This window comes from Eubalaena glacialis, chromosome 10, assembly GCF_028564815.1.
Source record: "Eubalaena glacialis isolate mEubGla1 chromosome 10, mEubGla1.1.hap2.+ XY, whole genome shotgun sequence".
In the NCBI taxonomy this organism is placed as follows: domain Eukaryota; kingdom Metazoa; phylum Chordata; class Mammalia; order Artiodactyla; family Balaenidae; genus Eubalaena; species Eubalaena glacialis.
Genome location: NC_083725.1, coordinates 13,634,490 through 13,641,285, shown reverse-complemented (window position 1 = coordinate 13,641,285; position 6,796 = coordinate 13,634,490). Strand labels below are relative to the sequence as shown.

Below are 6,796 nucleotides of genomic sequence, written 5' to 3'. Positions count from 1 at the left end.
AAGCCCGTGCACCTCAACGAAGAGTAGCCCCCGCTCGCTGCAACTAGAGAAAGCCTGCAAGCAGCAACAAAGACCCAACGCAGCCAAAAATAAATAAATAAAATTAAAAAAAAAATAAAAAAAGAATTGGGTCAAAGTTTAACAGAGAGCTTTAGTTGATTGAAATTAGAGTGTCAGAAAAGGTCAACATCATTCCTTAGGTTCATACCAGTCTAGGGTCTCAGCAGATAGTTACCATCTTCCACCTGGTTGGGGGCCTTAGTTCCAGCCCAACTCAAAGACTTGCATCAGATTGTTATGTATATCCCTTGAGGAGGAACTAGGACTCTGTTTTATTAAACTATTGTTCACTATTGCTTACTGGACTATTGTTTCTTTTTTTCCCCCATGTCCTCAAGTCATTCTCTATGTCTGCGTCTTTATTCCTGTCCTGCCACTAGGTTCATCAGTACCATTTATTTTTAGATTCCATATATATGCGTTAACATACGGTATTTGTTTTTCTCTTTCTGACTTACTTCACTCTGTATGACAGACTCTAGGTCCATCCACCTCACAACAAATAACTCAGTTTCATTCCTTTTTATGGCTGAGCAATATTCCATTGTATATATGTGCCACATCTTTATCCATTCATCTGTCGATGGATATTTAGGTTGCTTCCATGTCCTGGCTATTGTAAATAGTGCTGCAATGAACATTGTGGTACATGACTCTTTCTGAATTATGGTTTTCTCAGGGTATATGCCCAGTAGTGGGATTGCTGGGTCATATGGTAGTTCTACTTTTAGTTTTTTAAGGAACCTCCATACTGGTCTCCATAGTGGCTGTATCAATTTACATTCCCACCAACAGTGCAGGAGAGTTCCCTTTTCTCCACACCCTCTCCAGCATTTATTGTTTCTAGATTTTTTGTTGATGGCCATTCTGACCGGTGTGAGGTGATACCTCATTGTGGTTTTGATTTGCATTTCTCTAATGGTTAGTGATGTTAAGCATCTTTTCATGTGTTGTTGGCAATCTGTATGTCTTCTGTGGAGAAATGTCTTTTAGGTCTTCTGCCCATTTTTGGATTGGGTTGTTTGTTTTTTTGATATTGAGCTACATGAGCTGCTCGTATATTTTGGAGATTAATCCTTTGTCAGTTGCTTCGTTTGCAAATATTTTCTCCCATTCTGAGGGTTGTCTTTTCATCTTGTTTATGGTTTCCTTTGCTGTGCAAAAGCTTTGAAGTTTCATTAGGTCCCATTTGTTTATTTTTGTTTTTATTTCCATTTCTCTAGGAGGTGGGTCAAAAAGGATCTTGCTGTGATTTATGTCACAGAGTGTTCTGCCTATGTTTTCCTCTAAGAGTTTTACAGTGTCTGGCCTTACATTTAGGTCTTTAATCCATTTTAAGTTTATTTTTGTGTATGGTGTTAGGGAGTGTTCTAATTTCATTCATTTACATGTAGCTGTCCAGTTTTCCCAGCACCACTTATTGAAGAGCCTGTCTTTTCTCCATTGTATATTCTTGCCTCCTTTGTCAAAGATAAGGTGACCATGTGTGTGGGTTTATCTCTGGGCTTTCTGTCTTGTTCCATTGATCTATATTTCTGTTTTTGTGCCAGTACCATATTGTCTTGATTACTGTAGCTTTGTAGTATAGTCTGAAGTCAGGGAGCCTGATTCCTCCAGCTCCGTTTTTCTCTCTCAAGGTTGCTTTAGCTATTCGGAGTCTTTTGTGTTTCCATACAAATTGTAAAATTTCTTGTTCTAGTTCTGTGAAAAATGCCATTGGTAATTTGATAGGGATTGCATTGAATCTGTAGATTGCTTTGGGTAGTATAGTCATTTTCACAATGTTGATTCTTCCAATCCAAGAACATGGTATATCTCTCCATCTGTTTGTGTCATCTTTGATTTCTTTCATCAGTGTCATAGTTTTCTGCATATAGGTCTTTTGCCTCCTTAGGTAGGTTTATATCTAGGTATTTTATTCTTTTTGTTGCAATGGTAAATGGGAGTGTTTCCTTAATTTCTCTTTTTGATTTTTCGTTGTTTGTACTATTGTTTCTTGACTGCTTTTCCTTTGTTTCTGCATTCCCTCCCTTCCCTTAATCTCATTAATTACTGGGACTTGTTCAAAGGCTGGCATCGTGGCCAGGCTTAGATCACAAAATAGCTTAGGCCAAAAATGACTTCTCTTCTGTCAAGAAAGCCATGCCTAGTTCTCTTTCTCCAGGGACCTTCTACCCCATCTGCTTACCTTCGGACCCTCATTCCATTGCATTTTACGGACAGCTACTGGACACGCCAGGTAGTCTTCTAGGAACTGAGGATATAACAGTGAATAAAACAGGCAAAGTAAGTTAAGGGGCTTACATTCTAGTAGAAGTAGAAGACAGTAACCAAATAAGGAAGTAAGTAAAATATATAGTATTGGATGGCAGTAAGAGCTATGGAGGCAAATAAAGCAGGGGGATGATACAGAGTGTATAACGTGTCATCAGAGGTCTCAATGAGAAGGTGACATTTGAATGACCTGAAAGAGGTGAAGGAGTGAGCCATCTAGAAATCTGGGCAAAGAATGTTCTAAGTAGAGGGAACAGTAAACGCAAACGTGCTGAGATAGGCATGCGATTGCCACCTTCGAGGAAGAGCAAGAAGGTCAGTGTGGCTGGAGTGCAGAGAGTGGAAGATGAAGTCAAAGAGATAAGGGAGGGACCTCACCTTGCAGGGCCCTAGGCCATTTCAATGACTTTAACTTTTACTCTGAGATAGGAGCCATTGGAGGATTTTGAGCAGAAGAGGGACATGGATGTCATCTTTGCTTTAACAGAGTCCCTTTAGCTACTGTACGGAGGACAGACCTGAAGAGAGCCAGAGTACAAGGAGGAGACTGTTTAGGAGGTCACTGCAATCATCTGGTAAGAGGTGATGGTGGCTCAGGTTAATGTGGTAGCAGGAGAGGAAGTGAGAAGTGGTTGGATTCTGGATGTATTTTGAATGTAGAGCCAACAGAGTTTCCTGATGGATTAGGTGGTGTGAGAAAAAAGGATTTTTTGGTCTGAACATTAACTGAGGATGTGTAGGCTGTGGAAGGAGCAGATTTGGGAGTGGCGGGGAGGTCAGAAACTTGATTTAACACATATTAAGTTTGAGATGTCTATTAGGCATGTCAAGATGCCAAGAAAGAGGCTGGATATACACGTTGGGCAAAGTCTGTGTTGGAGATATAAAACTGAGAGTCATCAGCATATGGATGTTATTTAAAGTCATGAGATTAGAAGAGATCACCAAGGGAGCAAATATAAATAGAAAAGAAAAGATGTGCAAGGACTGAATCCTGGAGCTCTCCAACATTAAATGGTTTTAGAAGTGAGTAGGAACCATCAAAGGACATGAAAGGAATGGCCAGTGAAGTAGGGGAAAAAACCGCAGGAGGTGATGGTATGCTGAAAGCCAAGAGAAGAAAACCTATCAAGGAGGAAAGATCAATTGTGTCAAATGCTGCATGTGGGTTAAGTAAGATGAGGTTGTTGGTGACCTTGACAAGAATGGTTTTGGTAGTGGTGGAGTGAAAGTTGGATTGTGGGTGGTTCAAGAAAGAATGGGAGGAGAGGGAGGGACAAGGTATAGACAACTCTTTTTAAAAAATATTTATTTATTTATTTGGCTGCACTGGGTCTTAGTTGCTGCACATGGGATCTTCGTTGCCACGTGTGGGATCTTCATTGCAGCATGCAGGATCTAGTTCCCTGACCAGGGATCGAACCTGGGCCCCCTGCATTGGGAGTGCAGAGTCTTAATCACTGGACCACCAGGGAAGTCCCCTAGACAACTCTTTGGAGGAATTTTGTGGTAAAGGAAGGAGAGAGATTGGGTGGGAGCTAAAAGGAGAAGTGAGGGTAAGGTGTTACCCGAACAACCTGGGGTCTGCTCTCCTGCGCACAGTAAAGCCAATCTACTGACACTGGGCTGTAGTGAAGGAAAGTGCAATGTTTATTGCAGATGCCAAACAAGGGGCATAGGCAGCTAATGCTCAAAAAAACTTGAACTCCCTGATGACTTTCAGGAAAAGGATTTAAAGATGGGGTGAGGGAGAGGGTTGAGGGGGTGTGTGATCAGCTGGTAAACATTCTTCTGATTGGTTGGTGGTGAGATAATCAGGAGTTACTATCATCAACCTTCTGGTTCCAACTGTCTGGAGTCTTAAGTGTTTGTGGTCAGCATGCAGTTAACTTCTTCCACTTGGTGGGGGTTTCAGTATCTGCAAAACAGCTCAAAGGACATGGCTCAGAATATTATCTATAGCCCTTGAGGAGGAACTAAAGGTACTTGACTTGGTTTAATGGCTAAACTCTTATTATTTTGTCTTGTTTGACTGTTTTCCTTTGTTTCTGCATTTTCTCACTTCTCTGATTAAATTTGTTCTTTGGAACTCAGGGAAGCCCTAGGAGGCTAAAGTTTTTCTACAAGCAAGAAGCAGGCAGAGGACATGGGAAGGTCTGTCCCGGGAGGACCCCATAGGGTCCTGCTCAGCTACAAAGAAAATTTTTTAAGTTGATGAGATTATATGTTTGTATGTTGATGAGAAAAAGCCAGTAGAGTCAGAATAGACGATGCGGGAGAGAGATCAGTGGAGCAACGTCCTTGATGAGGTGAGAGTGGATGGGATCTAGTACAGAAGTGAGGGCTTGGCTTTGGCCAGGGCACAAAGCGTGCATCCAGAGTAAGAAGAGAGAAGGCACAGTATTTGGGCACCGATGTAGGGAGGTGGATGGATGTTGTGGGAGCTAGTGGACATTCTCTAGGATGGCCTCTTTTCTCTCAGTGAATTAGGAAGCAAGGTCAGCTGAGAGTGAGGATGGAGGAAGGGCTGGAAATTTAGAGAGGTGTGTGTGGTGCTAGTTAATAAACTAGTCATCTCGGGGCACTTAACTTTGAGTGTGTATCGGAATCACCTAGAGAGTCTGTTAAAGCCCCGTCCAGAGTTTCTGATTCTGGAGGTCTGAGGTGGGCCTGAGAATTTGCATTTCTAACACGTTTCTGGGTGACGCTGAGGCTGCTGGTCTGGGGTCGGCCCTTTGAGAGCTAGCTAGTGCATGCCAGTGAGTGGGAGAGTGAACGAATGAATTGTGGACATACAGTGGGATTGTCAGGCAGCATCAAGGGCTCATCCGAGGTTAGAAATCGTGGATTGGAAGTGTCTCCATTCAGTATTCTTTCCCGTCACATTCAGCCACTGTCCCTGGGTAGAGTCCTGTCTTTAAAACTTTCATTTTCTACCAGCTTTCCCTTTGACATATAAGTCTCTCAATTCTTCCCCTTAAAAGCATGAAAATCTCGCTAATTCCCTGGCGGTCCACAGTGGTTAGGACTCTGTGCTTTCACTGCGAGGGCGCGGGTTCAATCCCTGGTCGAGGAATTAAGATCCTGTAAGCTGTGTGGAGCGGCCAAAAAAAAAAAAAAAAAAAAAAATGAGTTCATATACATGAAAAGCTCTCAATAGTGCCTGGCGTGTAGTGAGTGCCTAAGACCACTCTGATCTGCTACTCATCCGTCAGCTACTACTTGTATGGGCTGACGATGCCCAAATCTGTACTTTCAGGTGGACCTCACTCCTGAGTACCAGTCATAATTATCCAAATGCCTCCTGACATACCCTTGGACATCACATCAGTATCTCAATTTCAACACGTCCAAACCTTAAACTTACCATTTTCCAACCGTTTGTTCCTCTTCCTTTAATCCCCACATCTATGAATGGCAGCATCATCTATCCAGTTTGCTACCAGAAATTTGCTAGTTTCCAACTTCTCTCCTCCCATAGTTCTCAAACAGAGGTATTCTCTTAGTCTACCAACTCAGGAAACATAACATTGTCTTTCTGTAATATAACTATATTTCTATTTGGAGCCAGCCCCTATTCTACTGCAGTGGTGGACAACACGGAGTTTCAGTCACTTGATGGAATTGCCCCTCCTTTCTCCAGGGATTGCCTGAGCTCCAGGGGGTGTCCCATACGTATTTGCTAAAACCCTGGAGGAAGTGGCCCTTGTTATTAAGTGGCCATCCAAGTGTCCACTGGGATGTCTGCTTCCTGGTAGCTGCTTGTGTGGCCTCTTTAGGGTTGATGTGTCTCTGCTACCTCTGGGTCATTCTGGGACACTTGAGAATTATTCTGCGGCTTCCAGGCCCCAGAGTAGCATGAGAAAATGTGATGCTGTCCAGGGTTCCAGCTGTGTCCAAAATAGGCTGCACTCTGCAGTCATTTCCTCTTTCTGGGGACCTGTCCCCTATCTGAGGACCTACCCAGGATGGGGTGGTGGGGACCCACAGTGGTCAGATCTCAAAACCCTCTCTGGTTTTTTTGCTGTCTCTGTGCTTTCCCTCTGGCTTGTGTCTGCTGGTAGGCATGCCAATGGGAGGCCTGGCTCTACCCAAGGTATTTTCTCCACATCTTCTGTCCAGGCTGTGGCTCCTTTCTGTCTTATTAAGGGTCTAGGCAAATGAGATGTAAAAGCCAGAAGTGGCTTCCCAATTTTTCCCCTGGTTTTTGCTGTCACATCCTTCCACTGAAGCATAAACGCAAAAGCTTGGCTGGTTAAAGTGGGGCTACGGGGGTAAAGGGAAGCCAACAAAAATAATATTTAAAAATATCACCGTATTCACTGCATCTCATGGGGATCATATCTTTTATTAAAAAAAAATTTATTTATTTATGTATTTATCTTGGCTGCGTCGGGTATTGGTTGCCGCACGTGGGATCTTTGGGCTCTTCGTTGTGGTGTGCGGGCTTCTCTCTAGTTGT

General features: G+C 43.1%; 1 non-coding gene across 1 annotated transcript; it reads right to left on the bottom strand.

The window, feature by feature from the left end:
* Positions 1 to 3,736: 3,736 nt before the first annotated feature.
* TRNAG-CCC (transfer RNA glycine (anticodon CCC)) lies at positions 3,737 to 3,809 on the bottom strand. Its single transcript has one exon. It is a non-coding gene; the product is annotated as a tRNA-Gly (tRNA).
* Between the last annotated feature and the right edge of the window lie 2,987 nt (positions 3,810 to 6,796).